The sequence below is a fragment of the Dermacentor albipictus genome, chromosome 2 (genome assembly GCF_038994185.2).
Source record: "Dermacentor albipictus isolate Rhodes 1998 colony chromosome 2, USDA_Dalb.pri_finalv2, whole genome shotgun sequence".
NCBI lineage: Eukaryota > Metazoa > Arthropoda > Arachnida > Ixodida > Ixodidae > Dermacentor > Dermacentor albipictus.
This window is the reverse complement of record NC_091822.1, coordinates 120,751,785-120,775,068: the sequence shown is the minus strand read 5'-3', so window position 1 is coordinate 120,775,068 and position 23,284 is coordinate 120,751,785.

The window sequence follows — 23,284 nt, the reverse complement described above, 5'->3', positions numbered from 1 at the left end:
AGTATAGAATTATTGCGCCGGCGTCCCGCTGTGCGGAGTGAACTGCGGTGAGATTGAGTAGAGAAAACAAGAACTCTTTTGAAACGCAGCACTTTGGAGCAGCTATCGCCATCAACGCAAGCAAGGCGAGATGAACCGGCAGCGAGCAACCTCTTCCTCTTCCTTGTTTCTACATTGAACTTAAGAAACATCGAAGATACCTGGGACACTTAGAGCCACTCCTGAGCCACCTTAAAACACCCTTACCTTGAAAAGCACAACAATAGTAGGTCTGGCTGCCTATTCGTGGTTATAGGGATGAGTGCGGATTTGTGCATTAGACTGCCTGTTTCATGAGCACATGGAAGTGTGTCTGACTACAGGGCATTTTCCTTAATCATTTGCTGTAAAATCTCAGCGCTCTAAGCAATATGGCATGGTGTCTAAGGGACTAAAATGTGGCAGTGAAAGATTAATTGTATGATCATGGTAATGTCAGCATAGGTATATCTAAACAAAATCAGCCAACTACGAATAGCCTACATAGCCTGCCTGAATCGCCTGCCTCACTGCATAGTATTCCTCGGAAAAATACTGAACGGAAAACAAGCTACTTCACTGCCGACAATGTATGAGGTACTCCGAGTTCGAGAAATGGAAACCACCCGGAATAAAAAGCGCTCAAATAAAGTAAATAAAGTAAAGTAAATTTTCCATATCTGGTTAACATTGTAGATATGGCTTACTTCCTTCAATATCATCTGCAAGATGAAACAACATAGGGCAGATGCTTTCAGGATCGATGCCACACAGATAAGAGTCACCGATAAGAAATTAAGGCAAGAAGATAAGGTAGAGAACGAACGGTTAGATTATCACGATACATGAAGTACAAAAGCCGTGGCCGCTCCGTACTCACTGCCGCAGGACGGAATCTGCCAGTGCTGCTTGACAAATGGGAAAGCGCAAGTCTCTCGGAAAGCCTACTTGCGCTGGAAATGAAATCGAGGGAAAAAAGAACTCCCGCAATGTACAATAGGCGGCGGCTACTGCGGTCGTCGCAACGAAATCACCCGCGACCTATGGTGGTTTTTGAGCTCTTGGTGTCATTTATCACCGCAGTGGCGAGCCTGGCTAACGCGCACAGCTCTTGCGAATCCACCGCAGCGACTGTCTGTATGCAAAGCTTGGAATTCGTCATCAGATTTTTCGTTGTTTTCATTCCACGGGTCTTTTCTCTTTTTCTTCTTTTCAATACAAACGGAGCAAGTAACCAAACAAATTCGGTTTTATCTACACCGAAAAAAAAAGAAAAGAGAAGGAAGTAAAGAGAAATGATGGTTCCTCAAACTGTTGGAAAGAACAAATTGATGTAATGCGAAAATAACGCACATATTATGTATGCAAGAGAGAGAGAGAGAGAGAGAGAGAAGAAAAAAGCAACGAACGAAGAGGAATGTAACAGCGTAGGCTGTGCCATGACGTATCAGGACATATGCGCACAATTAAAGCGCTCACATAAAAGAGAGAATTGAGGAAAAACAGATCATACTGATCGTGCAAATCTGAACGCTACCTTGTGCGTTGTTGACAAGTTAGTGTACTTTGACGGCCATGGAAATAGACCAGCCTATAATTTCCTGTAGTGGTGAGTAAGTGGCATTCTTGTTCGAAAAAATGTGTAACTGTTTGATCCTTGATGTTTTATTCAAAAGAAAAACGCTTTATGTTCATTAAAATGACGTCCCAGAGCTGGGATGGAGCGACACCAGAGTCGGAAACTATCCACAATACGATATCGTGGAATAATTGCAGACTCAATTATTCCCTAAAAACTTATTGGAATTTACCAAACCTTATAGCCGGCTATTGATGTACTCAATCGTGCAACTTACAAAATGAGCAGCAGTGGGCTTACGTTAGACTGCTGCAGCTTCGGCAGTTGTATTAGCGTGCTCCTGTTTCTTACCTCACTATACTTCCATGTAACCGAACATGAAGCTATTCTGAGCAACCAAGTCATTTCTTGAGTTTGAATCCCGTAACGAAGCTTCTTCAGTCTCTGCTCCTATAGTATATGCCACTTTCTTGACGTTCGGCTTCGGGTACACCAAGAGGAGAAGTGGCTATACTGAACAATCAGCGTAAATCGCTCTGTATGCCGAAACAAGTCATCGGTTGGTGGAATTCTAGACCTACGGCAGCGTTTCTAATTAATCAGCTGCTGGCATCGTTTACCGGGCAGGCCGCGGCATAACGCGGTCCGCCCGGTAAGATTGGTAACACGACCCGACGGTGGCTTCGGCGGAAGCATCCGCTTTGATTTTCTCTTCCCTTTCAATATTTCTACCAGCTTTGTTCGCTGCCTACGCAGCATTATAGGCACGTGCGCGGGAGAAAATTTCCGAATAACATCTAAGGACATAAAAAAACTATAGGTAGCACAAAATTCGCAGCCAACGTGGATAGCGTCTCACGCGATCTCGGCGAAGTCGGCAGAGCATGCCTGTTGACATGCCCGAACGCACAGCTATCCCTGTCACGACAGCGTCGAAGGACAGGAAGAAAATCCGACGTAGGAAGCACTGTTTAAACCTTGTCACGTCACGCGAGAAGTGGCGATTTTCCAAGAGGCAAAATCTGCCGACGCCAGCCATTTGAACTACTACAAAATTGAGACGACAACCTCTTCATCAGCAGAGACGCGCTTGTTTCTTGCTTGCTCGGACATGATAACCAAAACCTGACTCAATACCTCAGGCATGGCTTCACTTATCAAGTACACGCAAATTTTACGTGATCCACGGCAGCGTTAGAAGGCATATGTCATTGGTTTTCACCCCTATGTCCTACTGTAGTTGTTTATAACATGCAAGGTCGTACAATGTTTTGCAGAACACGGAAACTCTTGCCTAACGTAATATTTATAAGAATGTATGCTTCCTTCGTTCGCAAGGCCACATGGTGAAGTGCTTCTGTCAGTGTAGAAATCTTGAGCGCGTTTTGTGTCATGCAGTCTCTACACTTTCTTTTTTTCTAAGTGTAAGATCTTTGTTAGCTTCTTATGTCAGATCCAATGTCGAAAGAAGGGATTGCTACAACAGAACTTACGCAACGTAAACCAGGGAGGACTAGGCGCCTCAATGGGTTTACTTCAACGGACCGCTGTCATTGGCAAAAGTTTTACAAGGGTATTATAGAACTAAAAACTGTTACCACGTCGGTGACATCCACAACGGCCTTTCTCTTCTTCTCTTAATCTGTCCCGCACCTTTTCCTTGCCCCCAGTGTAGAGCGTAGTCAGACTGCCTCAGTCGTCGCTAGCCTCCCTGCCTTTAATTCATTATTCTCTCTCTCTCTCTCTCTCTCTCTATATATATATATATATATATATATATATATATATATATATTGTGAACTGCTAGGAGCATTTATTTTGTACTAGAGCTTTAAAGATTCGGGAACATTTTTTTTTTTACATGAAGTTTACACAATTCTCCATACAAACTCCAATATATCCTTGTTTTCTTACTCAATGTAGCGTCTATTATGCTTATCGCTTTTAGTAGAATTACAATGCCAAATAATATAAGTAGCCGGGGTAACCTATAGCCACCAACATTTCCTTGAATGCAGTTGATAATTGTTAAATGTTAGATGATGAAGGCAAATGACGTGCGCTATCACGTGCGTGGGCGCAAGCGGCGCGCTTGTGTCTCGAGATTCTTGACTGATTTTTACGGTCAATTTGGACGCTTCTGACTTTTCTCTGAGAAATAAACCCCCTTTTCCAGACCTTTTCTGTTTTCTCGTGGTGGATTCTTTGTTCCACAGTAATATTATTAGAAAAAAAACTCCGAACAAAAAAACTTTGGAAGTAGTCGACGGAAGGGGAATGAGCGATAAATATGCTCATCCTAGGGTGACCATCTATAGGCCAGAGAAACGTGAGGGAAAGAGTAGCACTAAAGTACGATTCCTGCCGGTCAGAGGGCGCCGTTATCAATGCAATTGCGCCACGATAATATTTTGTGCTAATTTGTGCCAGTTCATGCTTAAAACTCACAGAGAGAGCAAAAAATGCCTCGAAAGAATAGGAGGAGAGATGAGTGAATAGTCATTTCTCTTGCGTTAAAGCTTCCAGGTTACAATCGCGAAACTTCCTGATTCCATGCCCCTAACTGTAACTGGCAATTGAAGTTCAGATGGCTAATCCGGTTGAAAACCCAAAAGGGGCAGGGTGAACGTACAACCGAAAACAGATAGACGACAGCAGCCACGTGAAACACGCTTCTCCAGATGTATCTTTCCTTGCAACACGTAAAAAAACGACGCAACGATACAGACTGCACAATTAATACACCCACTATGCCAACAATTTGCATACTTTAGGACACATGTTTATCCGACAACAATTATTTTGCCTGCATTTAGTATCTTTAACACCGCGCGCCTGGTACTTAATGGTCACGAATGGCACGCGCGTTACTGGCGTGGCATACCATTCTTAGAGAAAAGTAGTGAGCGCACAGTTTTTAAGAAAGGAAATGCAAGCACGACAGATTACGATTATTGTTCTAGCACAAAGATACCCCCCGAAGGAAGTATATTGTTTTTAGAGGGCACGACGAGTATTCACACTCGCCAATAAATAGTTTCAAGAACGTTCGAAGCTTCGAATTTGAGTGTCAAAAAGAATGAGCGTAATTGATTATTGTATAGTTAGAGTAATCACTATTCGTGCACAAGAGTGACTCCGCCACCGTAGGTGTTGGAAGCGACAAAAATCTGTCCCTGAGAAGCAAGCATTCAGGGTCATTTTTTGTGAATTGTTCTATAAACATACCAAAACCCGCAGGGCGCTCGAGTCTAAGTAAGTAAAATAATGCCGAGAGCTGGGGACTACGAGATCTAAAAAGCGCCGTTATCTACCAGACTTATGCAGGCAGATTAGGTTAGCCACCACACAAAATAAAGCAGGAAGAGAACGAGGGAACCGATACAACTATGCTCCTTGCAATGCGGAGGCAATGTTATCGCCGAATGTGGACGTTGAACATCATTCCGCCAATCTCCCTCGGTTTTGAACTTACTTTTGTCACCAGCAGTGCATGATATCCTGAGAAGCCAACAAACAAAGGCGCCAAGAACGGCATAGGGAAAATTACTCAGTCAGATCTAACTCGCCCGCTCCACGATCCTTCTACAGCAACAGCACGCTGCGAAACTGTCGAAAACTACGTTTCATCAAAGAAATTAGAAAATGACGCACTGCCAGTTATCTGCAGCGGGCGTACCTGCAAATATACTATACCACTGTACACAATTAGTTCTTGTACTGATTCATTTCGCGTCGCACGCTTCAGCGTCGCTGAATGGCGAAAATCGACATCGACATCATCGCCGCGATTCGCGCGAGAATGTGTTAACGGGATAATGGCGAGTCTGTTTGCCATCTGTACTGTGAAGCACGTAGCTTCGAGTGCGCAAGCGTGACGCATCGCTCTATACGGAACGGTAATGAACCGACACAACACTACAGTGGCAACAGAGGCACTGACCTTTCACAAGGCCACAGCTCCCTGCGCCTCGAATGGCAGCGCAAAAGCTGCCAAAGTGGCAACAACGGAAACAAACTCGGCACCGCTAAACAAAAGGCTGTAACTGCCGTCATGGTTGGCACGTTCGTGAACCTTGCATCCGTGCCCAACCGTGCATAGTTATTTTCATTTTACTCGTTATCTGTGCCACCCTGTCATTCGCAATGCTGGAGTCGGTTCGAATCAGCACCCCGTTAGCTGCCAGCTTATACGCCCGATCTCTGCCAGCCAGGAACACAGCAAACGCGCCCCCCTTCGCCTCTATGCACGCTGTAAATAATCTCCACAAAAAATACAGCCTGGTCCTTTGTGTAGTGCGATCTCGCTGAATCTCTGGCAAGTTTCCAACAATGGAGGCAAGTGGTGGAGCATCCTAACAATGGCAGAGCCGGCAGCAAACAGATCGTCGCCCGTTGCAATGAAAAGAGGCAGTAAGCGAGGTGGGAAAGTATCCTTCGGCGCTTGCACGTGCGTGTTTGTTCGCGTACGAGCGCACGCGCTGCGTGCATGGATCTGTAGGATATATCTTTGTTCTCTTCTATACAACCGTGCACAATGCCGGCAGGCGCGGTGGAAGTCAGAGAACGAGTGAATTGCACGAAAAGCAGAAGCCGTCAGCGAACCAGCACCAAAGGTTACTTGCTAATGCGATATGAGCTGAGCTTCCGTAGGCGTATATTTAGCACGCACACCGATAGGTGCACTTTAGCTTCCACATAGAACGTTAAAAATTGAAAGTAACGGAATTATGTGCTTAGTGGACGGACTTCTAACGACGCGGCAACGTTTGAGAGCTTGAAGTGACGCCTGGGTGTACTCCAATCAATATCGCAGATATTTTGTTAACTCGCCGCCAATCTGTCGTATACCAATGCATATTGTATAAGTGTAGACTGGATAAAAAAAGTATACAAAGTTATAACCGCCCTCACAGATCTCACTTTGTATAACGGGCTTGTAACGCAAGACAGATGATTCGGTGAGTTGATGTATAGCGCATGAGAATTATGTGATAAGTAACGGGTTAGCGGATGGAACAAGTACGCTGATGCGCACTTCCAGTATGCAACTGTAATTAAGGAAATTAACGCTTCTTATGAAGGCATTTTGCCAAAATTCTGTGGCCCGCAAGCAACCAACATTGTCGAGTTATCTGTTGACTTACTATAATTTTATCACATATACTCGGAGAATAATATTTAATTACTGTTCAGCCTCATATTAAGAAAAGTACATTCCACACAGAATAAGTTTGTTTTAGCGGTTATTTGTTATAAGCGCAAATTTGGTTAGATACTATTCGCTTTATGTTCTAATATATGTGCACGCTATACTGCATTACCAAAGTCTTGGGGAAAATGCTTGTTTTAAGAAATAATATTTTCTTCCAGTTTACGACTATTACACCAAGCTTATCGTTGAGAAGTGCATTGAAATACGGGCGGTGTATGCGTTGCTTTAAACTCTTTATATTACTTGATGGTATAACGATAACTTACTGCTTGAAAGCGCATAATCGCTGAGCAACATCGCAAACCATCTAATTCGAAGTAGAAGGAACACGTAGTCATTTGAGAAACCCAAGCTATCACATTTTTTATGCTAATATCATGAAACTGGTCATCCAGAGCTCCGTGAGTCCTCCTGCTCTTTCACTTCTTGCGTTGTATTGATTTCTTTAAATTTTCTTAATTTTTTTATTTGAACGAACGCACCAAAAACGAGCGCGTCCAGTGCAAATGGCTGATCATAATGGGCAAATGACGAGGGCGAATAAAGGCGTCTCTGAAACGAAATTTCCTGTTGGAGTGAGAGCCCTTCATGCGCAATTACTTGCTGCACAGATAGCGATACGGCTTTGTGGTTTCTCAACAAGGAATAATCACTCTTTTACAGTGTCGTGTTCATTCTTTCTGAATGCTGTGTGGTGGTTATATACGAGTTCCTTGGATACGTGGCGCTGGCCGCGTATGTGCTCGCATCAAATAAAATAACATAATATGACAGCAACTTAGCCGTGGCCCTCAGGCACTCAGTAATGGTTGTCGTGGTTCTGCCCCCTCTTATTCGGCCAACAATACTGATTTGTTGCTCAATTCCGTCATGGCGCTCGTTGGCCATTATTGGTTCTTGCGCCATTAAACAACATATACATCATCATGCTTTCCGTCCTGATTTTTTTTCCTTTCTACTCCTTTATTTCATCTGAACTGAGCGGTACTGCCTTTTGTGCAGCCAGAAATTGTTACACTTATTGCAAGAAAAAAATTTATTTTGTACGCCATTTTCCCGACACCATCCCAAGAATATGCGGACCTATCACGGATAAGTCTCGAGGCTCTCATTATGCCCGTAGCAGCAACTATTGTTGAAATTCATTCTGCTTTGTTCTGTATTTCAGGCGAAAGAGTTTACGATAAAGTGTCGTTTTCGCTGTAGATGTTTTGAAAAGCACAGTGTGCTATATCTTTGTGCCCGCCTCAGGGTATCGGGAAACAAGACAGCACAACGTAATTCGTTTTAGCTCTTAGTGTTTAGCAGTTTCAGTGATTTGAAATGCTTACTTTACGAAGTACACTTTCCTGTGCTTTGTTTACCGCCCATTACGCGCACACACACACACACACACACACACACACACACACACACACACACACACACACACATATATATATATATATATATATATATATATATATATATATACATACGCTGCAAGCTATCGACTAGTTGAAGATCGAGGTGCCAGCGCTCAGCGCTCACTGACTGCGTTGCAACGTGTGCGTTCGCGTCTCTCAGCGCTAAGTAAAAAGACAGAAGCCCTTCCCATTCTCATTGGTGACGCCGCTGGGTAACTTTCAAGGCTACAGTTCTGGAGCTCGGGAGCCTCACTGTGCACGCGCTATCAGTCAGCATACACGCCTGAATATTTTTGCGTGGAACTAACAATTCAGATACGACAATTGTGCGCACTGAGTGGAACCTCTCCTTTCTTGTGTTCTTTCTGCCTACTTACTTTTTTTCTCTTTGCTGCATTTCTGCGGGAACCTGCACTCCCACCTACTCCCTCTGGCTCCCTGTTTGGGAGACGCCCGCTGCGCGCTCACGCGTGTCCTGCAGGACCTTTAATAAAGTTTATCCAACCCATTGAGGAACTGTATCATGTAATGTAGCCATATTATTGGCCCTTTTTGTAGTCTTTAGGGTTCCTTTCCTTGTGTCGTCTCGTATGTTCTAAGGCAACGGCCTAAAAGACAGGGTGTCCCACGTAATTCGAGTCAAACATCAAACATATGCAAATTCCTTGTACCTGGACAGAACCAAGGTAATTTTGTTTGCCGTCGCTTGCAGATACTCAGATTATTGTTTTATTCTAATTAGATAGTTAGTCTTATTTAATTATTCAAACTCTGAAATAATATTGTTAGATGAGAAGTGTCAGTGAGAAAATTGAACAGCACCATGAAAAACTCCAGATACAGCTTTCTGTTACTCGATGCGTGCTACATAAATTTTTTTTCCGAGCGTTAAACAAGCCCACGAATACACGCAACGTGCCTCGAGCGGCCAGTCACGGGGCAATGCTGTGTGTATTTGCGCGATTCTTTCCCACTCGAAAAACACTTTCATGCAGCGCGTACTGAACAACAAAAAAGCTGTATTGGAAGTCTTTCATGTTTCTCTACAACTTTTTCATTGACACCTTTCATCTAAAACAAATATTGGTATGGTGCATTTGGACAGGGCCATGCGCTCAAGAGGGAGATGAAGAGCAAATGGTAGACTGTCTACTGGAGCTGTTACCTTTGCACGAGCCTGCGCGTCTACCACTAACATTTTTCTATGTAAATAGTTATACATAGGCTTTACCGTCGGGCTTCCTCTTCGTAATATTTGGTGGAGATGCGGGGCAATGACTCAAAACGGAGCTTCGCCGTGGCCGCCACTTCGGTCCTTCACCAATGTCGCAGGAGACGGTGCCTGATTCGGCAACGCATGCGTCTATTGCGTCTAATCTCGTACTCACGCTTTCGTGGGATCTGGGAACCTTCTGCGGCACCGATGGTACCAACTTCAAGGACTGGCTGGCAATGTATGAGTAGGTGAGCAGTCAGAACAAATGGGACCCCACAGTGATGCTGGCGAACATATTTTTTTTTACTTGCCGAGAATAGCGCGAGTGTGGTTTCAAAATTACGAAGCAGGACTCCATGACTGGGAGACCTGCAAGAAGAAGCTCTGCGGAAAAGAATTGGATCGGGAGGTCATCGCCATAAAGAGTTGACATTACGAATTCAAACGTCCACGGCGGGCTACATCGCCTATTTACAAGACGTGCTGGCACTCTGCCACCAGGCCGACGCTGAAATGCCAGAGTCTGACGAAGTTGGCCTTGTCTGAAAAGGTATCGCTGATTACTACTTCAATCTACTGACTTGAAAGAACTGTACTTCGGTTAATCACGTTATGACGGAGTGGCAGCCTTTCGAGCAGGTTAAAAGCCGGAGTATTTGCCAGTCATTGGTACGGCTGTATACATATATATGGCTGTAGCACCGCATATATATATATATATATATATATATATATATATATATATATATATATATATATATATATATATTAAACAGATTGATCAGACCGACTGATTTGATGATATCGTATTTGTTCGAACATTTCGTCGTCGGCCTTTCCAGAACATTTCGCTGTCGATGAAGCAGACAGCAACGACCCGAGTATAAGTAATATAAGACACGTACTAATCCTCGTCCACACAAAGCCACGGATATGTCGTTTGCGCTATGTGATCGATGGCGAATGTACTGCAAGTGGTAAGACACTCCGTGTAATGTATATATGACATCTACAGCATAAATAAAACAAGCCGCTGAAGTAAATGCGGCCAAATGCAATTCGCTAGATGTCTTAGTCACTTTGCACGCAGACAGACGCGAACTACCTTGTAGGAGCGATTGCGTATACTTCTCCACAAAACAAGGCCACAAGGCATGTTATTATTATGTGTAGATTGAATGTAAGGCCGATGATGAGAACCTGGCAGTTGCAGCAGTAATCGGGTGACCGCGCTTTTTTTTTTTTGCGCGCAGGTCGAAAAAAGCACGAACTGCACGCGAACATTGCGACTGCCCGAAGGATCATAAAACAGTGGACGACCCCTCATAGAGCGAGCCACCTCGTCTAATACAATGTCTTACACGCGTTCTTTTTTTTTGTCTTCCTGATTTCTTCCTCAGGTCCAGATACCTAGGGAACGCTTATATTAGTGCACACTCTCAGCGCGATTGCACGAACATTGTGATCCTCTATTCTTTCTCATCCGATCACATGTGATCTTCCGTGGATCTTGATCTTTCATCTCACGATGGACAAGACTCATTACAGGCATGCCGAAGAGGACTGGTGTAGCCTTATGCCTTGTTTTTTCTTTGAGCATTTGTAGTTTCTCCAAGGGAATCCAGTCAGGAAAAGAAATACAATGCTTAATTCTTGGTATCCCAGACCTCACGGCACGGACACTGTTCGTCTTGCCCTGGTTTCAATGAGATCGATAGGCCGTGGTGCTCCATTGTTTTAGTTCGGTTTGGCGCTTTCAAAAGAGGCTGACCCGATACCACTTAATGCCTAGGTGAACTGCTCTTCAACGTATGACTCGAATCGTTATCAGATTACAGCACGTATTGTGTCACCCTTCCTCGCCCATCCGGGCCCATGGAAGGTGTAGAAGGCATAAGCAAAAAAATAAAAGAACACTGCCTGTGCTTTGGTGATGTTGGTGACCCTGCTAAAGCAACCATAGGTAGTTGCAGTTAATGCCGGAATAAACCGCAAATAATAAAATACAACAAACAATACATAGAGGTAAAGCAATGATGTAACTGTGAAGCAGCAACTGTAGATGCTTCAATTTTTCAAATACGCTATCCGTGTCAGAGAGTCACTAAAGTGACCTACTCGCTGCGGTACGTCTGGCGCCTTCTTTTACATATTGTTACCTTATCTAACTGCTCAATCCAGAGTTCAAATTTTAATGCGAAAATTTGCTTGCCTCTTCGAGCTTTCTACATCTAATGCTGCTGCTGTCTGGCACGCCGCATACACCAGGGATCGTTGACAACGCGTATGGTGTGCATAGCAGATGTGCGAGAGAGGGATTTATGAGACTCGTCAAACCAGAGTTCCCTCGGCGTCACCGAAATTCTCCCTGTAACTCTGGACGGCTGCAGTTACCCATGAGCTCCTCGCAAGAGCATTTCAAAAGCTGCAGCGCTTACCTATGTACTCACGCACAAATGCCCAGAGGAAAGGTAGGTAGAACGGTAGAGTATGGGTAGGCAGAGAAGAGAGAGAGTGAGCAAAACCAATGCCGTAAAAAGACAGGAGAATTAACAATGTTGCCAATCTATGCTCGTGGCAGCTTTTATACGTTGAGAAGATCGTGCGAGAGCGATAAGGTGCCGTCAAATAGCCGCTCAATCGTATTATGTGTTAAACTTCCGTTATTTCTTTTTACATTACCTCGTGTTCCCTGCCGAACCCTCTCCGATGGTCACCCTAGTTCAAGCTCCAAGCAGACGCTGTTAAAGGTCGTCGAAACCACGTCCCCGTACCAACTGGTACCAGCTCGTAACAACTGGTAAGCAGCGGAGAAGTACAAATCTACGAGCCTCGTCTAAAAAGTGGGAACTGGATGCAGCGTTTCTGATATATATAGTCTACGCCGGATAATTGGCTTCAAGGTGGTGAGTGTGGGACTTTCACTGCTGAGTTTTGCCAGGTTTTGTTGAAGAGTTAGAATAGAACGGCTAATTCGAGCTATTGTTGTCGCCTAGTTTGGTTCCCGACAAAATATTTGCGTACAGTAGAGAGATAAGCACTGAAAACAGCCATAAATTTGGTCATTGCATAAACCGGAGTTGTTGGAGCTGGCGAGGGAGTTGCACCTGGAGGTCACAGAAGCACTCCAAAAATCACTCTTGAGTGAGGCTTATCTTGCTCTGGAGGCTCAGAATGATGAACTTAAGGAATGCCTGAAGATTATTAAAAAGAAGGAGACTGCAAAAAGCCAGAAACTCAAAGAAAAGAAAGAGCGTGAGGAACACGCTCGAGCAGCAGGGTAGAGGAGCCAAGAGTGCAGGAGAGCGCGTATCTTTCAAGATGACAGCTAATGCAGCTTGTTAAGCTTGGAGAGGACATTGTTTTGTGCTTGATGAACTTCGAACGGACGAGCGAGAAGCAGGGGTGCTCCCGCTGATTGTGGCCACAGCCTCTGCTCCTACTGTGGCCACGCGACGCGACGGACGCAATCGCTCGCTTAAACAGGGAGCAAGCTCTCTATTTAAGAGCTGAGAATGACTCCAGTTTGCTTAGGAAGTAAAGGTTGTCAGCGGAAGCATTTCGGCGGAAATTCAGCAAATGAAAAAGGCTGGTAATAAGTTCTATACAGAATTTGCATAGAAGCTTATGTCAAACATGGAAGAATGGCTCAAGGAACAAAATACTTTGGTGATTACGTCGACGTCGGTCAATGCTTGTAATTTACTTTTTTTACAGCTGATGACATCCGGTGGAGCTTAATACGGCAGCTACGGCTCCTTACTTTGTGCCACAACTTTGCATGAATGCACAATAAGCCCGGAACGAGCATTTATATCGAACAAAATAATCATTTGATCATTTCAGAAGATGTGTTGTGTTTACTTTGTGAAATTCCACGAGGCACAGATTGGCTGGAGGCTGGTAAAGATCGTGCGCAATCATTTTTACTAAATAATAAAACAACAAGGGAATACATCTACTTAAGGCAGGTAGTGACTGCGGATCCGGATCATGAGACGGAAATAATCAGAAGAATAAGAATGGGCTGGGGTGCGTTTGGCAGGCATTCTCAGATTATGAACAGCAGGTTGCCATTATCCCTCAAGAGAAAAGTGTATAATAGCTGTGTCTTACCAGTACTCACCTACGGGGCAGAAACCTGGAGGCTTACGAAAAGGGTTCTACTCAACTTGAGGACGACGCAACGAGCTATGGAAAGAAGAATGATAGGTGTAACGTTAAGGGATAAGAAAAGAGCAGATTGGGTGAGGGAACAAACGCGAGTTAATGACATCTTAGTTGAAATCAAGAAAAAGAAATGGGCATGGGCAGGACATGTAATGAGGAGGGAAGATAACCGATGGTCATTAAGGGTTACGGACTGGATTCCAAGGGAAGGGAAGCGTAGCAGGGGGCGGCAGAAAGTTAGGTGGGCGGATGAGATTAAGAAGTTTGCAGGGACGGCATGGCCACAATTACTACATGACCGGGGTTGTTGGAGAAATATGGGAGAGGCCTTTGCCCTGCAGTGGGCGTGACCAGGCTGATGATGATGATGATGATGAAAACAATTCCCCACCAAGGCCGCGCCTGGTTCAGCAGTAGAAGCGAAAAAAAAAAAATGCCGCGCCCACCAGCTGGTGTACAAAACGCGCGCGCCCAAAACCGAAACCGGAGGGAATTAGGAGGAAGCTTTAAGCTCGGGCCCAACTCCGACGCGGCCTATTCAAATACATGTAAAACGCAAAAACGTTTTTATGAGATAACCCCTGCACCGATATTGATGAAATGTGTTGCATTTGAAAGAGAAAGTTAAATTCTAGTGACTGTTGGAAGCGGAATTTCGATTTAGGGCTTGAATTTTCTTAAATGAATTTTCAAATATTCGACCGTTTGAAAAAAATAGAAGCACAAAGTTTACAAATTCATAGCTCTGCATCAAAAACTGATATCGCGGTTCTGTAAACGGCATCCATTAGATCATTCAAAGCGGACAAATTTAATATGTCATTTTACATCTTACGTCAATTTGTTACGTTGGTTACAACGGTTTTGCAAAAGTTGTATTTCCCTATGAGTAAATTTTTTTATATTCATGTGTAACATATCAATTTTGTCTCATTTAGATCTACTATTAGTTGCAATTCACAGAATTGTATTATCATTTTTAGTCGTTGAGTTACAGAGTTGTAAACTTGATAGCTTTGTTTTCTGAAAATTTTCGATTTTTGCCAATTTTTAACAAAACATTGACAACTTAACTCAAAAATTCGAAACCATCAGTCACTAGATTATAAGTTTGTCTTTCATATGGAACAAACCTCGTCAAATTGGGTGCAGTGGTTGCCGAGAAAAACGAATTCTCCTTTTACATGTATTTATATACGAGCACTCGAGCTAAAGCTTCCTCTTAACCATCCGCTTGGTGTGCTACAGTCAATTCGGTCGCTGAACTCTATGGGAGTGTCCGCTCTTGTTCAATTTCTTTTTCTATGGTCGTAATAACTCGCAGGATGGTACTAACGGTGGAATGCCAAACATCGAGTACCAAATTCCGAACCACGCGTACCCAACCACTCTTCTGCCTATAATATTGCTCACACCTTGTCTTTCATTATTTACGATGTTGTTCCTCCGAATTTTAGGAACGGCAGCCCAATGACAAATATAATAAAAGAAAACACCCACAGCGCATATCTTTTATGCTAGCTCTTCTCAGACTAAAATAACAAATGTGCGAAACAATAACAGGAGATCGACCCACGCAAGAAGCCGCATTTCCTTGCCTTCCCGCACAGCGTGCGCCGCCAGCGTTTCCCGGTAAACGTTACAAAAGCTGCAGTAGCCGGCAAGCATGAAAAGCAGTCAGGAGTATTTTAATGCTATCGTGTTGGACTTTCAAGGCGAAGCTTAAGCATCCCAATTTTTTTTCTAGCACTCTTGTGTACTTCTTAATCTTTTTTAGCGCTACCTGAGCATCTGTTTCATGGCATTCTACCTGGTTTAATAAAATGCGACTGCAATGCAATATGTGTACGCATCGCGTGTGTGTGACATCACGTCTTCTCTAAGCGCTGCGCTTGAGCGGGAGGCTTGCAGCCATCGTCGCCGAGCGGCGTCTGACCACCCCGCCGATATGGCCTGGCGGGCTGCTTCACTGGAGAGGGTCCGGAATGCAACAGGGGTCGCACCATCGAGATCAATGTAGCGACCATGTTCGTGCCCTGTCCGTGTGTGCTTCGATGCTGCGCATGTTCACAGGGTCTTTTTGCATGTCTGGCACTTGTGCTTTCCCTGTGGCACAACAGGTGCCGCATCGTCGAATGATGCATGTCTACCTAAGCCTAATCACAGTCATGTCTAGCCACCGACCTAGGCACAGCAGTCATTCCTGGCTTAACGATGTTTGTATACCTAAGTATAATAATTACCGCTTAATCAAAGGGTAGCCAAGTGAAGCTAAGACTTCAGCAGACTAAAGCAAGCTATCGCTTCGCATATCCAGGGTTCGATGAGCTAAGCTGCAGCCAATTTTCCATAGCGAAGGTGTATATGGCTAGGTTCTGATGAAAAAATTACCGCCCTAGCACTCCGTACAGATGGCGAACCAGCGAAGCTGAAACGTCATCATCATCATCAGCAGCTGCAGCAGCAGCCTGGTTACGCCCACTGCAGGGCAAAGGCCTCTCCCATACTTCTCCAACAACCCCGGTCATGTACTAATTGTGGCCATGCCGTCCCTGCAAACTTCTTAATCTCATCTGCCCACCTAACTTTCTGCCGCCCCCTGCTACGCTTCCCTTCCCTTGGGATCCAGTCCGTAACCCTTAATGACCATCGGTTATCCTCCCTCCTCATTACATGCCCTGCCCATGCCCATTTCTTTTTCTTGATTTCAACTAAGATGTCATTAACTCGCGTTTGTTCCCTCACCCAATCTGCTCTTTTCTTATCCCTTAACGTTACACCTATAATTCTTCTTTCCATAGCTCGTTGCGTCGTCCTCAATTTGAGTAGAACCCTTTTCGTAAGCCGCCATATTTCTGCCCCATAGGTGAGTACTGGTAAGACGTAGCTATTATACACTTTTCCCTTGAGGGACAGCGGCAACCTGCTGTTCATGATCTGAGAATGCCTGCCAAACGCACCCCAGCCCATTCTTATTCTTCTGATTATTTCTGTCTCATGATCCGGATCCGCGGTCACTACGTGCCATAAGTAGATGTATTGCCTTACCACTTCCAGTCCCTCACTACCTATCGTAAACTGCTGTTCTCTACCGAGACTGTTAAACATTACTTTAGTTTTCTGCAGATTAATTTTTAAACCCACTCTTCTGCTTTGCCTCTCCAGGTCAGTGAGCATGCATTGCAGTTGGTCCCCTGAGTTACTAAGCAAGGCAATATCATCAGCGAATCGCAAGTTACTAAGGTATTCTCCATCAACTTTTATCCCCAATTCTTCCCAATCCAGGTCTCTGAATACCTCCTGTAAACATGCTGTGAATAGCATTGGAGAGATCGTATCTCCCTGTCTGATGCCTTTCTTTATTGGGATTTTGTTGCTTTCTTTATAGAGGACTATGGTGGCTGTGGAGCCGCTATAGATATCTTTCAGTATTTTTACATACGGCTCGTTTACACCCTGATTCCGTAATGCCTCCATGACTGCTGAGGTTTCGACAGAATCAAACGCTTTCTCGTAATCAATGAAAGCTATATATAAGGGTTGGTTATATTCCGCACATTTCTCTATCACCTGATTGATAGTGTGAATATGATCTATTGTTGAATAGCCTTTACGGAATCCTGCCTGGTCCTTTGCTTGGCAAAAGTCGAATGTGTTCCTGATTCTATTTGCGATTACCTTAGTGAATAGTTTGTAGGCAACGGACAGTAAGCTGATCGGTCTATAATTTTTCAAGTCTTTGGCGTCCCCTTTCTTACGGTTTAGGATTATGTTAGCGTTCTTCCAAGATTCCGGTACGCTCGAGGTCATGAGGCATTGCGTATACAGGGTGGCCAGTTTCTCTAGAACAATCTGCCCACCATCCTTCAACAAATCTGCTGTTACCTGATCCTCCCCAGCTGCCTTCACCCTTTGCATATCTCCTAAGGCTTTCTTTGCTTCTTCCGGCGTTACCTTTGGGATTTCGAGTTCCTCTAGACTACTTTCTCTTCCATTATTCTCTTTCCCTCTCTCTTCCATTTCTCTTCCATTTATCACTGGGATAATCCCTATGGTGCATTAAAGTCTTTCTCATTGATTCGTTACGTCTTTCTGTTTCTTGATGAGGCTACACACACTTTCGGCTGCGGCGGAAGGAACGATGTCAGTGACGGTATGCCCGCAGTCCGCCGTTGTCACTTGCATTCGATGTCTCGAATTTGCGAAGCTTCCGATTCTTCAAAATTAAATTGCTTCAGCAATAAATCTGTTCGTTACGTAGTTCTGTGTTCAGCAGTGCGCCAAGACAGACCGACCGCTTACAACTGCTTCCAAACCGCAAGAGCCTTCGTTTGGCACCGTGCCAGACGAAGAAGCAAAGAGAACGTTAGAGTACCGTGGTGTCACATAATCACTTTCACTCAATAGTGCGCCCGGCCGGATGAAGTTTCTCAATTTCAATCAACCATGATTACTGCTACATGGTCTAACAATTCGAATCGAGTTAGTTGAGTTCACTCGGCATGACGGTGCTGACGACAGTCTACGATCGCGATCGTTAAGCTCGAACTCGATGCGCGGATCGCGATCGACTGAATGCATATCAAGCGAAATTGCGATCCAATGTGACCGTGCAACCGTACCCGGTCCAGAGCGAGTTGCATGGCGATCTAAAGTAACAATGTGACATGGGCATCAAATGATAGGCCGCGGTTTACAACGCGGCAGAGTGTAATGAGACATGCATCGCCATTAGCGAGGCGTCGATTAAAAATACATCTATCTATTAGAAGCAAGAGGTTTTCAGGGTGCCAGTTTAGGGACTTCAGTTTTAATGTCACAGTAGGCTTTAGTGACGTGCAGGATGACCTCGTACAGTTGTTTTCCGTGCTGCGAATGGCAGTTCGCGTGAACGTCCAAGCCGGCCGCTCCTTTGGCGGAGAGAACACGTGAAGTAGCGTGCAGCTTGTCTCCGCGCTTTAACGCAGCAGCATGAACGTACTGACCTATTCCTTTAATATGCCCACACCAGCAAAATGTATTTGCGACATCGCCGAGGACCACGTCTGCACCTTCATGAACACGAAAAACGACGAATTATGGATATACGTGAGGCTTTCGCCGACATGTGTCCGTAGTTTAAATTTCGCGATCTTTCCACCTTCCCAGTGTAGCGCTGCTCGCCACAAGCGTCACTAGGCAACTTGCCACCGCTGCTGCTCAGTGATGTGGCCTGTTCACTGGATAGAGCCTATAAAGCACGAAGAGTCCTCAAGCAACAGCGAGAATACGTGTTTTTGCTCATAAACTTCAGGTGGATCGCAAATGGTTAAGATGTGTCGTACGTTTATGCAGTGCATTCTTGCAGTCCAGTGAAAATGTGTACATAAATTTCGCATCGCCAAACTCTAAGAGCTCCAGGAACTCCAAGCAGATAAAAGTAAGTAGAAGGGAGCGATAAAAATGATCTTTTTAGGAACACGCATGAACTGGGCAGTGGCCGGTACCTGCGGTTAATGAGTACAGTTCAATTGGCTGGGCTCGTAAAGCATGTTTATTTTCATAAACGCCGGTAAAAGATGCGGATTCGACCTGAAAGCACAATTTGCTAAATTCTTTATGAACTTCTTTTAACAGGACTTCGGCTACGGTAATGCGATGAGACATCGCGATTACGTCCTTTGGTTTAGGATTGCTGGGAAGCGCGCGCGTCCGTGGAGCCCGGTTGCGCGCAGCGCGGTGTGAATTCGGAAAAAATCTAAACATGAGAGGAGAGCTGGTCCGATATGATGGAGGAGCAACGGCAATGCCATGAGACATCCCGATTACATCCTTTGGTTTAGCATTGCTGAGGAGCGCGCGCGTCGGAGCAGCCTGGTTGCGCGCAGCGTGGCGTGGTTTCGGGAAAAATGACATCCATTAAAGCAACTGTCGACAGGCCGTCTGCATTGTAATGTTATATGTGACTTAGCAGGTCCAGCACATTGTCTTGAGCCCTTAGGCACTGAAGAAACCTTGTCATGCACGACGGTAGTTTCCGACACGGCTCGACGTACAAAGTGAGGCTTGTGCGCGTCATCTTCTCCATTAGCTTCGCTTCACAGGAGGTCAGCAATACCGGTCTGTATGAGTCCAGATCAGCCAGATTTTTTCCACGCTTCAGAACCGGCGCCACTCGTGTTACCTTCTATAAATCGCAGGTGTCCCCTTTTTACCACAGTTCGTTAAATATTTCAGCGGATCACGTCGTCTCCGAAACGGTAGGTTAGTCAGCATCTGATTGCTGATAAGGTCAGGTCCCACCACACAGCGACGTCGGATGCTGGTCATAGCCGGTTATAACTCTCTCAGTGTGAAAGGAGCATCCATCAGAGACGACGATAATGCATTAGTTGTGCCAACTGACCAGCCGGAAGAGTATACTTGACCAAAGGCATTCGCAAGACAAGCGAGTGATTTGCCTAGCTTGAATGCTAGGGCTTCAGATGTCTTGACTAGTCGAACCTTTCGGGCAAGGCTACTAACCACCCACCATATCCTAGGTACTGGCGTGATGCCGGAGAGGCTTGCACAAAATGAGTTTCTTTGTGTAACGCGAATCACTGCTTTAATTCAGTTATATATTCTCTTTATTGGTGCGTCGCCCTTCGTCCTCATCAGCCTTTGTTCCTTTCTTCTACGGGCAGCGCATAAAGTTTTGAGCTTTAAGTCCGGAGCAGGCAAATGGTTGGGTAGCTTCAGGTCAGCAGTAGCTAATCTCTTGCTACGTAGCATATCGGCGAACAGGTCTTCAGAAGATTCGCTCTGACTGCCCCTGTATGTATCCCAATGCCTCGCAGGACAGAATCTTCGACCGGTGGTTCAATATCCATCAATGTTGAAGAAGACAACAAAAACGCCACTGCCCATTATATCTAAGCTCGATGTTGATAATGCAAGAATGTCCGCTCACTGTAATGTCAAATAAATGACGCTGTAAGAGGCCGGTGGTGCGAAAAAGGTTGGCTGTGTGTCATTCGCCACAGAGAGTCCTTCGGTAACTAAAGCACTGACAATTTGTTTCCCGCGAAATCAATCACCTTGTCACCTCAGAGAGTGTGGTACGCGTTAAAATTTTCCTATATAACCCTCGGAGCAGGACAGCGGTTGCAGCGGTCTCTATAATTTTTCTCATTGAGACCTTCTGACGAGAACTCACATGTACGGACGCCACGCTGAGGCGTCGGTTTTCCAACCGAACTTGCACAGCAGTGGTTTCCAAAGCAGTGCTGTAAAGGTAGGGAAGTGGTAGGACAAAATGTGGTATTTCCCGTCTGACATATAGCATGGCGCTTCCATTCGGAAATGTCAGAATACTGTGGTTTTCATGTGCCACACAACCAGCAATTGATCTGGAACTTCGAAAGCCAGCCTCGGACAGGATCAATATTGGCACAGGCAGGTTACGTAGGAAAAGCGATAGTTCAGGTAAGTGACACGAAAGACCCGCACAGTTACACTGCATAAGAAGCGGCACCTTTGGATGAGACGTTGAACATTTAGCCCTTACCACGTTCATGTTGCTAGATGTTTTAAAAGGAGGCAGAGCTTAGACTCACTGACTCCAGAGGCAGGATAATTTCTAGCATGTCCTTCATGGCGCTCACCGGCATCTTCTATATGTGTGGACGTACGGCCTTGAAGACAGCACGTAGCCCCTGTTGACTGTCCTCCTGTGGTGTCGCTGTCTCACCGCAACGCGGATGGGGTCGCTGCAGTGCAGACACATATCTTCGCTGTTGCGGTTGTTCAGCATTCTTCTCGTATGCAGGGCCTGTGTTGAATAATTTGACCCCTTTAGCCGCTCTGCTGTGCGATGTCACCATGGTCTCCCGGGTTCCTGATGTGGGCTTCAGGCTTGGGAATTCAGTATCTCTACTTGAGCTTCCAGTAATGTCGTCCGACTCTCTGTAACTTTCTGTCTTTTTCTTCTTATTATTCTTCACATCCTTTGCCTTTGGTCCCAGTATAAGTGCTTTCTTTCGCTTTATTGCCACTGCCCGCGTAGGACACTTGCTATAACTTGCTAGTGCGCACCGGTACAATTTTCACAAAGAAAGTTATCGTTGCGCTAGCATGTTTTGGAATCGTGCGATCCTTGGCATGTCTTACATCACTGGTTCCAACGGCAGTACTTGACCACATGTCCATAGCGCTGACACTTGAAGCATCAACGTGGTGTGTCGACGTAATCAATGGACTGATGTCTTCTGAAGCCCAAGTTTATCTCTGGATGGTCCGTGTTTGGAGCGAACGTGAGAGCCACGGTGTTGGTTCGCCTGGACTCGCATTCGGACGCAGAAATTTGGATGCGTCATATGAATCTCCTGGCATGATAAATTCCTTGTAGTTCTAGGTAGTCCAAAAGTTCCTCGTCAGTGTTCTACTTCGGCACTCCTCTAATGATACAATTGTTTCGGAGGTAAGATTTGGGCACTTGCGCTGATACCGTATACCAGAGACTGACTTGCAACTGAGAAGGATATTCACTTGCTCTTTTGTTTGGACATCAAAAAGCAGCGCCCCTTGAGCAGTAAATGGTCTCCTAACTGGCATTGCGCCAAAAATTTCTTCAAAGTCCGTAGATAGAGCATAAGGATATACTTTTTTTCAGGTCCCATCTTTCTGTGACAGAAGTAATTACGACTGGGACTCCGACGGTCCTCTCTTTGTGGTGGCGCACAAGCCTATAGCCTTCATCGCCCAGATCATTGATGTCTGCTATATCACAATCGTCAATAAGCGTGGACTCGTCGTCTGTTTTTGCAGCCTTATATCGCTTACATTCACAGTTGCTCTCAGAGCTATTTGGTTGCCTCTGGCCCGGCGTCATATCTGGCGTAGTGATGAAGGAGCTCTCGTTGCTGGTAGGACATCTGCAAAAGCCATGCTCTTACAATCTGGTATCCATTGAAGTGCAAGATTGTCTTTTTTTACAACACCAGACTTATGTCAGCACTAATATTTTTTGAATGAACAGAACACAAATGCTACCTTAAAGCTTTCATATATAACAGGACCTGTTAACACCATGGATAAGCTTAGGCCTGAATCCTAACGTTTTGAGGCTATTCTTCTTTAAGCTGGAGCTTGCTTGACAAGCACGGTGTTATTGTTTTACATATACTATTCTAAGAAGCAGTATTACTTGGTAATAATCACAAGGATTAGAAGCTTGAACTTCTGAAGTTTGTTTTAAAGAAGTTCGTACAAGAGGATAGCAGGGAACATAGAGGCGGACAGGGTAGCTTTAGGCTATACTAAAAGGCGAGCTCCCAGTGAACCCGACATCGAAGATCCCTCGCTAGTCACCGATGAATACTTGGCAATTCTAGCGCAGTACAGGGGGATCAGAAATATATGCCCATCTACACATAAACCTGCAACTAGGACAGACGCAGTCGAGTGGCGATAACTTCAAACGTGCACCTTTCCTAACCTATACATACTAAACAAAATTCACCCTACACGATACGCAGACAAATGCCCCTGGTGAAACATGAAACCCACCCTTCTCACGCTAAATGGGGATGCCAGAAAGCAAATGCAATTCCAATAATTACAAACCCAAGTGCGGAGCAATAGGAGGCACTGCTGGCCAGCGACCACCGCGAAAACCAAATAGGTCTAATGCAGGGAGCTCGCAAGGCGGCTGAGGCCAA